Source organism: Halichoerus grypus, chromosome 4 (genome assembly GCF_964656455.1).
Source record: "Halichoerus grypus chromosome 4, mHalGry1.hap1.1, whole genome shotgun sequence".
NCBI classification, from domain to species: Eukaryota; Metazoa; Chordata; class Mammalia; order Carnivora; family Phocidae; genus Halichoerus; species Halichoerus grypus.
In genome coordinates, this window is record NC_135715.1 from 78970961 (window position 1) to 78979118 (window position 8158).

Sequence of the window (8158 nt, forward strand, 5' to 3'; positions counted from 1 at the left end):
CTGCAGGTCTGTCCGCCTGAAAACAGGGACAGCATCTTGTGTGTCTTTGTGTCCTCAGTGCCTAGTCTGCCCACATCATGTCATGTGGGTTAACATGACATGATGTGGGCATATTCTTGCATGCTCTGGGACAGAAATACTTCCTACAGATCTTCCAAATTGACTTGTAATAGAAGCAGCACTCTTGGTGAACTTAATTTCATTTTTGCTACTTAAAGTTGTTATGAAATCGAGACATGCTCATCATGGATGTCTTAGAAAATAAAAAAAATTTTAAAAATGCATCTATACACTCACAATCCAGAGACAACCACAACTACAATTTTATAACATTTCTGTTTCTTTTTAAATCTCTGTGGATGTTTATTATTCTTCTAAGTAGTTCACATCACATTCATGTAACAGGTTTAAATGTATCAGTGGTGACAGTAACCCCAAGACAGTGACTTTGACATTCCCACAGTCCATAGTAAGTACAATTCTGTGGCATCAAGTACGTTCACATCATTATGCAACTATCATCACCACCCAACTCCAGAACTCTTTCCTCTTTCCCAACAAAAAGTCCATACCCATTAAACACTAACTCTCCTTTCCCCTCCCTGTAGCTCCTGGCAACCACCATTCTACCTATGTCTCAGCATAGGTTGACTACTCTAGGAACATCATATAAGAGCAATCATACAATATTTGTCCTTTTATGATGGGCTTATTTCATTCATCATAATATCTTCAAGTTTCACCCATGTTGTACATATGACAGAATTTCCTTCCTTTTTAATACTGAATATTATTCCATTGTGTGTATGTACCACATTTTGTTTATTCGTTCTTCTGTTGATGGACTCTTAAGTTGCTTCCACCTTTTGGTTATTGTGAATAATACTGCTGTGAATGTGGGTATACAAATATCTGTTCTACTCTCTCTTTTCACTTCTTTTGGTGAAAGTGGAACTACTGAACCATACGGAAATTTTATGCTTAATTTTTAAAATTGCCATACCACTTTCCATGGAGGCTATTTTATTTTATATTCCCAGCAGCAATACACAGGATTCCAAATTTTCCACATCTTCTTCAATACTTATTATTTTCTGATTGTGTGATAACAGCACCCTAATGTGTGTGAGGTGGTATCTCACTGTGGTTTTGATTTGTATTTCTGTAAATTAGATTATTGATGTTGAGCATCTTTTCATGTGGTTATTGGCCATTTGTATATATTCTTTGGAGAAATGTCTATTCAAGTCCTTTGCACATTTTTAATTGGGTTTTTGGTTTTTGTTGTTGAGTTGCTGTCTCAGAAATTTACTCAAAAAAGTCAGGACCTATTCTCAGTTAAAAGGTTCAAAATCTGTGGCCCTAGCACTGGCTGTCATGAAGAAGCAGGAGGTCAAGAAAGTGGCAAATCCCCTGTTTGAGAAAAAGTCCCCAAATTTCAGCACTGGACAAGGCATCCAGCCCAAAAGGGACCTCACTCACTTTATCACCTGGCCCCATTACATCTGGTTGCGGTGGCAAAGGGCTATCCTTTATAAGCGGCTGGAGGTGCTCCTGCGGTTAACTATAGTTTACCCAGGCCTTGGACCACCAAAGAGCTACTCAGCTGCTTAAGCTGGCCTGAAAGGAAGGACCAGAATGCAGAGATTGTTGGCCTGGGTTGTGAAGAAAACCGCCTGGCAAAGGGAATGTCCTTACTGAGAAGCCACTGTCCTTTGAGTGGGGGTTAACACTGCCACCACCTTGGTGGAAAACAAGAAGGTCATACTGGTGATGATTGCACATGTCATGGATCCCATCAAGCTAGTTGCCTCCTTGCCTGCCCTATGTCCTAAGATGGGGGTTTCCTACTGCATTTTCAAGGGGAAGGCCAGGCTGGGGCATTTGGTCCACAGGGGAGCTGAAGCACGCAGGTCACCTGCACACAGGTTAACTCAGAAAATGAAGGGGTTCTGGCAAAGCTGCTGGAAGCTACCAGGAGACCAATTACAATGACAGATTTGATGAGATCCATCACTGGGGAGGCAACATCATGGATCCAAAATCTGTGGCTCCCATTACCAAGCTGGAAAAGGCAAAGGCAAAAGAACTTGTCACTAAACTGGGTCAAGTTTTCTGTACATAAAAATAATAAAAATTGTCCTTCAAAAAAAAGTTCAAAATTCTCTCAATTATTTTGCCTTCCCCTTTGACTTCTCCCTGGGCTGGTGTCTGGGTGGAGATCTAGACCAAGGCAAGCAGCTATAATGAATTCACCCTATATACATGTGATGGAAGCTTATTTTTTGCTCATGTCAGGCCCATTCTAGATTGGCAGGTGATATTTTCCACAAGATAATTCAGGGAAGAAGGCTTTGCCTTTCTCTAGGACCTTGTTATTTCTATTCAGCTCTGTGTGAGTATAACATGTGTATGGCAGGGCCACTTGCTTCTAAAAAGCCTTGGCCTGAAAATGTAAATACCAGTGGTGTTCACATTCTAGTCACCTGCCAGCCACATCTAACTGGAAGGAAGGCTGGGAAATCTAGCTCTCACTTGAAGAAGAGCAAATGATTTCTGGTGAACAACTCAAATCCCTACCACTCACAGAGACTGGGAGGAGAGTTTTACAACGTGCTGTTGTGTTTTACATTGTCCCTGGCCTTGTTGAGATATCTCCATCCACTTGTCCCTGCTTCAGCCATTTTGATGCAACTGGCCTGGCCTTTGGGCACCTGTCATTCAGATCAGCCCCAGACTGAGGTGGGCTCAATCCTGCAGTCTTTACTCCATGCTCATTTCTCACACCACAGGACACTTCTCCCATTAAGCACAGGGAGACTTTGTCTCCCCCAAAATAGCACAGGCTTTGAGGAACTAGTGGGCACTATCTCAAGCTCTCCTCTGCCTAATATACACCTTACTGACCACCCCATGTTGGGTGAAGGGCCCTCACAAGGTGGTGTCATTTCAGAGAAGTAATATTGTTGAAGTGACACTTCATCTTTTCCTGGGGGATTTACATTCCTTTTCTCCCATTGTTTTCCGCTAAGGAGGAGGCAACAGTGAGCAGACCTTAAGCTCATTTAAAACAAATGGGCGGCCCTGTTGGTTAATTATCCGACTCTTAGTTTCACCTCAGGTTGTGATCTCACAGGTCATGGGATGGTGCCCGCTCCATGCTCAGCAGGGAGTCTGCTTGAAGCCTTTCTCCCTCTGCCCCTCACCCAGCTCATGCTCTCTCTCTCTAAAGCAAATAATCTTTTTTAAAAGTTAAATAAATAAATAAAACAAACAATCTCTCCCTTCTTCTCTCCAGAGTTCTCTCCTAAATCTTGTAAATAAAAAGCTCTTTGATTTCAGACTGTTGTGCTCATTACCAGTTTAATTCATTCAGTGCTTCAAATGCCCTTATTTTGGGAGGCAGTATGTTCTTCCCTTCCTCCAATCCTTGAAAGCCATTGAGCCAATGGACAGAAACCAGATGGGCAAAAGAATAATTGTGAGAGAAAAATTCTGTTTCAAGCCTCCTGATTTGTCCTACCACATTCAGCTTTGAATCTGGCTTTTTTACCTAACAATTATTCCATGAGACTTTTCCCCTGCCTATTGGGAATTATTTGAAAATGCAACTTTGTCACAACAAGAAACAAGCTGAACAAACAAAATCACAACTCTTCCTAGAGCCACCAGAGAATTGAGGTCACAGGGCAAACCACTGCTCTGAGAATGTGAAAGAGAGAAAGGTACAGAGAACCATAGCTTACGAGGTGCAGAAGTCCACAGCTGGAGCCAGTAATTGGTAGGAACACAACTAAAACTGATGAATTCTGAAGGTTCAGTGTAGATTAAGTGCTTAAGAGTTAAAAACTCTGGATCCAATCTTAGGGGACACTCCATACTTTCATGGGTTTTACCTCCAAGAGCTCTGCCAGGTTCTCAGGGTGTAGATTGAAGGAAAATCCCCTCAAACTTCCAACAGGGGGAGGATAAAAGTAACCATTTTGAAAGTTTCAAGGGAAACTTTCACCAGAGCCTAACCAGCTTGGGTTGTGGCACAATTCAGCCAATGTGCGTGAAGGGAAATGCCAAACTCCAACCCCCACTAGCCTTCCTGTCTCACCTATGCGAGGAGGAGAGCTGAGAAGCACTTGTGAAGGTCACAGCCCAGCGCTCACTAACAGACTAAGATCTAATCATAATATTATGGGGAACTTACCCTCCCCCACACCTCACCACCCCATTGATAGGGCATCTGTATAATAACAGGGGAATTATAGGTGAAAAAACAGCAGAGCTCAGATCTTATTTAAGAAGCAGTCTCTATGGAAATCCAGAGATAACAGGGAAGACAAAAAAAGGGTGCTAGAGGAAATTGAAGCCTCTGACACCTACAGCTTCAGCAAACAGTAAGCACAACTTAACTCCTAGCCAGATAAACCTAAAACCTCACACAAAAGATCTATTTACCTCAATTTCTATTACCTGGAATATCATCTCTAGCTTCAACAAAAAATTAGAAGGCATACTCCAAGCCAAAAACATAGTTTAAAGAGATAAAACAAGTATCTGAGCCAGACTCATATGGCAGAGATGTTGGAATTATCAGACTGGGAATTTAAAATAACTATGATTAATGTAGTATGGGCTCTAATGGGAAAGTGGACAATATTTAAAAACAGAGACAAACCACAAGAGACTCTTAATCTCAGGAAACAAACTGAGGGGTGCTGGAGTGGAGGGGGGTGGGAGGGATGAGGTGGCTGGGTGATGGACATTGGGAGGGTATGTGTTGTGGTGAGTGCTGTGTATTGTGTAAGACTGATGAATCACAGACCTGTACCCCTGAAACAAATAATACATGGTATGTTAATAATAATAATAAAAAAATGGTTGGAAAAAGTAAACAGGGAGCTGGAAACACTAAGAAAGTACAAAGGGAAATGCTAGAAATTAAAGAAAAACCATTGTAATAGAAATGAAGAATGCCTTTGATGGGCTTATCAATAGACTAGTCATGGCTGAAGAAAGAATCAGTGAGTCTGAAGATATGTCAAAACAATTTCAAATGCTCTTTATTTTGTATTAGCTGTTTGTAGTTCCTATTCTTTAATTTATCTGCTTTTTCCTGACAACTTAAACTCTGTGTCTAATCATTTCTCTTCTTTGGGTCAATATTTGATCCTGAGAGAAAAACTCATTAAAATGTATGAGTATCGGGGGCAGGTAAACAGACAAGAAAAAGATAATATGAGGAAAAACTAAAGAGAGAAAGAGAAAAATAATTAGAAATTAGACTAATGAAGTATAAGAAGATATGGAGACCAATCACAGAAGAGAAAAAAATAAATCAGAAATGTAAATCTACACATAGATCAAAGGGAGGGATGATACTGAAAAGAAACAACAGAGTCAGAATACCCATAAGTCACATAAATCAAATAAAAAATAAGATCATTAGAATTGATACTCAAGGATGCAGGGAAGTACATGCAAATACACAGAGCAAGGATAATAAAAAGTACACCTGAAATTTTAATGCAGGTATGTAGATGGGCAGTATGATGTGGAGGGAAGAACAAGGCTTCTGAGTTACACTGTTAAATTATTCCATACAGATGCACGAACTTCATAGGGTAAATTAACTGCTGTGCCCATTTTCCCAGCTCTGAAATGGGAATAATAATAGTACCTACCTCAAACCATTGTTGAGACTTACATGAGTTAGAACATAGAGAGTACCTAAAAGAATACCTGGCATATAATAGTTTAGCTTTTATTATTACTACAATACAATTTTTTAGAATACAAGATTGTGGAAAATAGGGACCATATCTTGGCCATTTTTATATTCCACCCAGCAGATTGGCTGGCACCATAGTAAGTACTCATCAAATGCATAAATACTGAATGAGAGAGAAATATAATCTTAAGACTATCACTAAGACAATGGCTTTGAATTCCATAGTAGAATAAGAGCTGCTTCTCTTAAAGAAATGATTATAACCTTGGAGAAAATGTTCATGTAATTTTAGAATTTCCATTGTTCATATTTCCCAGCCAAGGCAGGAAGGGATAAGTGGTTTGACTTTTGGCAGACTAATTTGATTTCAGCTGAGATACTAAAAGATGAGATATTTCTAAATGGTGTAAAAATACTAAAACACTTAGTTCTTGTGGCAGTTGTAATTTATATGATTGAGGATCAAAAGGAGAGAAATAAATACAATTATATATGACACTCTCTGATGAGGTGAGATTTTAAAGGGTCTTACATAGGTGAGAGTGATGTGAAGTAGTAAGAATAGCTTCAAATAGGTGGAATCTAAAATTATGGCAGGACAATAAAGAGATAAGTCTTTTGCTTATTGCCTATTGTTGTTTGCACCTGGTGGTAGGATATTGATAGAAAACATACAGAAAGTGAAATTTATCATCTTCTAATTTGAGTCTGTCTCCTGTGTTAAGGAGAAACATTTTTAGACTGAAAGTTGTAGAAAAAACTGTGTAAGGGAAACTGAAACCCAATGTCGGTAAAGAGGTTGGAAGAGATTTCTTGAAATCTCAGAAGAGAAATGAGAGCTGCAGGTTCTTAGAAAACTTTGCACTACATGGGCCGAGCTCTCTACCTACGTTCACTGTTCCCTCAACTGGAAAGAGCACATAATACCCAGACCTTGGACTTCTAGTGGAGAAAGGAAAAGCACCTGGGAGGAAGTGAAGAAGTCATTCCCAATCCAGCAGATGTGCAGATATGAGTAAGATAGATAGTAAGGACTAGCAGGCCAGCTCTGCTAAGGTGTTTCAACAAACAGGGAAGGAAAGAGGGGAGGGGAACAAAGAGGAAGAACAGAGATGGAGAGACCAACCCAAGAGAAAACATCACTTCAAGGAACAGAAGCAAACTCCTCACAATTGTTTCACTTCCACAACATCATTTAATAAGAATATGCAGTCAACAGAACAGTCAAAATAGAAAACAATCACAGGAAGAGATTGAAAGGAAGCTGCAAGATATAAGACATAAGGCAACTTGCTGAGGATCGAAATCTCACTGTTAGTTAACAGATGGATTAGAGAAGCAAGGGATGGAACTAGATGCTGGTGGAAATTAAATTACCAACAAAGTTGGAAAGGTTTGGTATAATCCTGGAGAAAGCCGATGAAAACAACAAGAAAATTAAACTGGAAGGAAGCTAATAGAAGTAACAAAGACAATCCACACAGAGGGAACAGAAGACACATTCAAAGATAGAACACAAGAGCGTTTTCCTGAAAAAGAAAGAGAACAGAATTTTGTATCAAAAGAGCACAGCATATTTCAGGAAATTTTGATAGGAAACCTCAAGTATAGAATTGAATTTTGAGGCAAAGAACAGATTCTTAAGACATCCGACAGAAAGGTCAATAGACCAAAAAAAAAAAAAAAAAAAGTCAGTCTGATCTCCAACTTTCCCAGAGCAACACCGAGCACCAGAGACACTGGAACAGCACCTGGGCTTCTGAAAGGGAGTCTGACCCCAGGGCACTGGGCCAGCAAAGGTCTGGGGAGTGGGCAGGCAGCAGGCAGCCACCCTCAAACATGAAGGTCCACGGGACCGAGAAGCGATGCTCAAGGACTGCGTGTGAGCTAATGCAAAACAATTTCGGTTGCCAAAGAATACAAAAGTTACAAATGTGCACAAAGTGATATAAGAACGTGACTAGCAAAAACAGAGGTATGGGCAGCAGGTAAGGGCAAAAATAGGGAAGATATACTGTTATCTTAAAAGCCAAGAGTTTCAACAAACAGCAAAAATTGAAATAAATACTTTGAAAAAGCAACAACACTGACCCTGCCCTTTTAGTTTCTCACAGTTTCTTTGTTTAAATTGAGGGTGATTTTTAGGAAATAACATCTTTCAGTGAAGAGACTTTTGAGTTTCAAAAATTCCTTCAGTTTACTTTTCTTCTATGAAATTCAAATAAACACAAATGTAATACTTTTTATTAATAATGACATTTTAGTATATTACATTTTTGTAAATGTATTTCTCTCCCTCGGTCCTTCTCTCTTCACCCATAGGGAGATGCCTGCTAAAATGTTCACCTAGTGTTAACAGTAGTCACCGCTAGGTGTGGAACTTTTCTATTTACTGACATTTTTGTACATTATACTATAAACTTTTTTATAAAACAT

At 39.6% G+C, this 8158-nt stretch overlaps 1 pseudogene; it reads left to right on the forward strand.

The window, feature by feature from the left end:
- The first annotated feature begins 1097 nt into the window (after nucleotides 1–1097).
- On the forward strand, nucleotides 1098–2125 carry LOC144381538 (large ribosomal subunit protein eL8 pseudogene; annotated as a pseudogene).
- Nucleotides 2126–8158: the final 6033 nt, after the last annotated feature.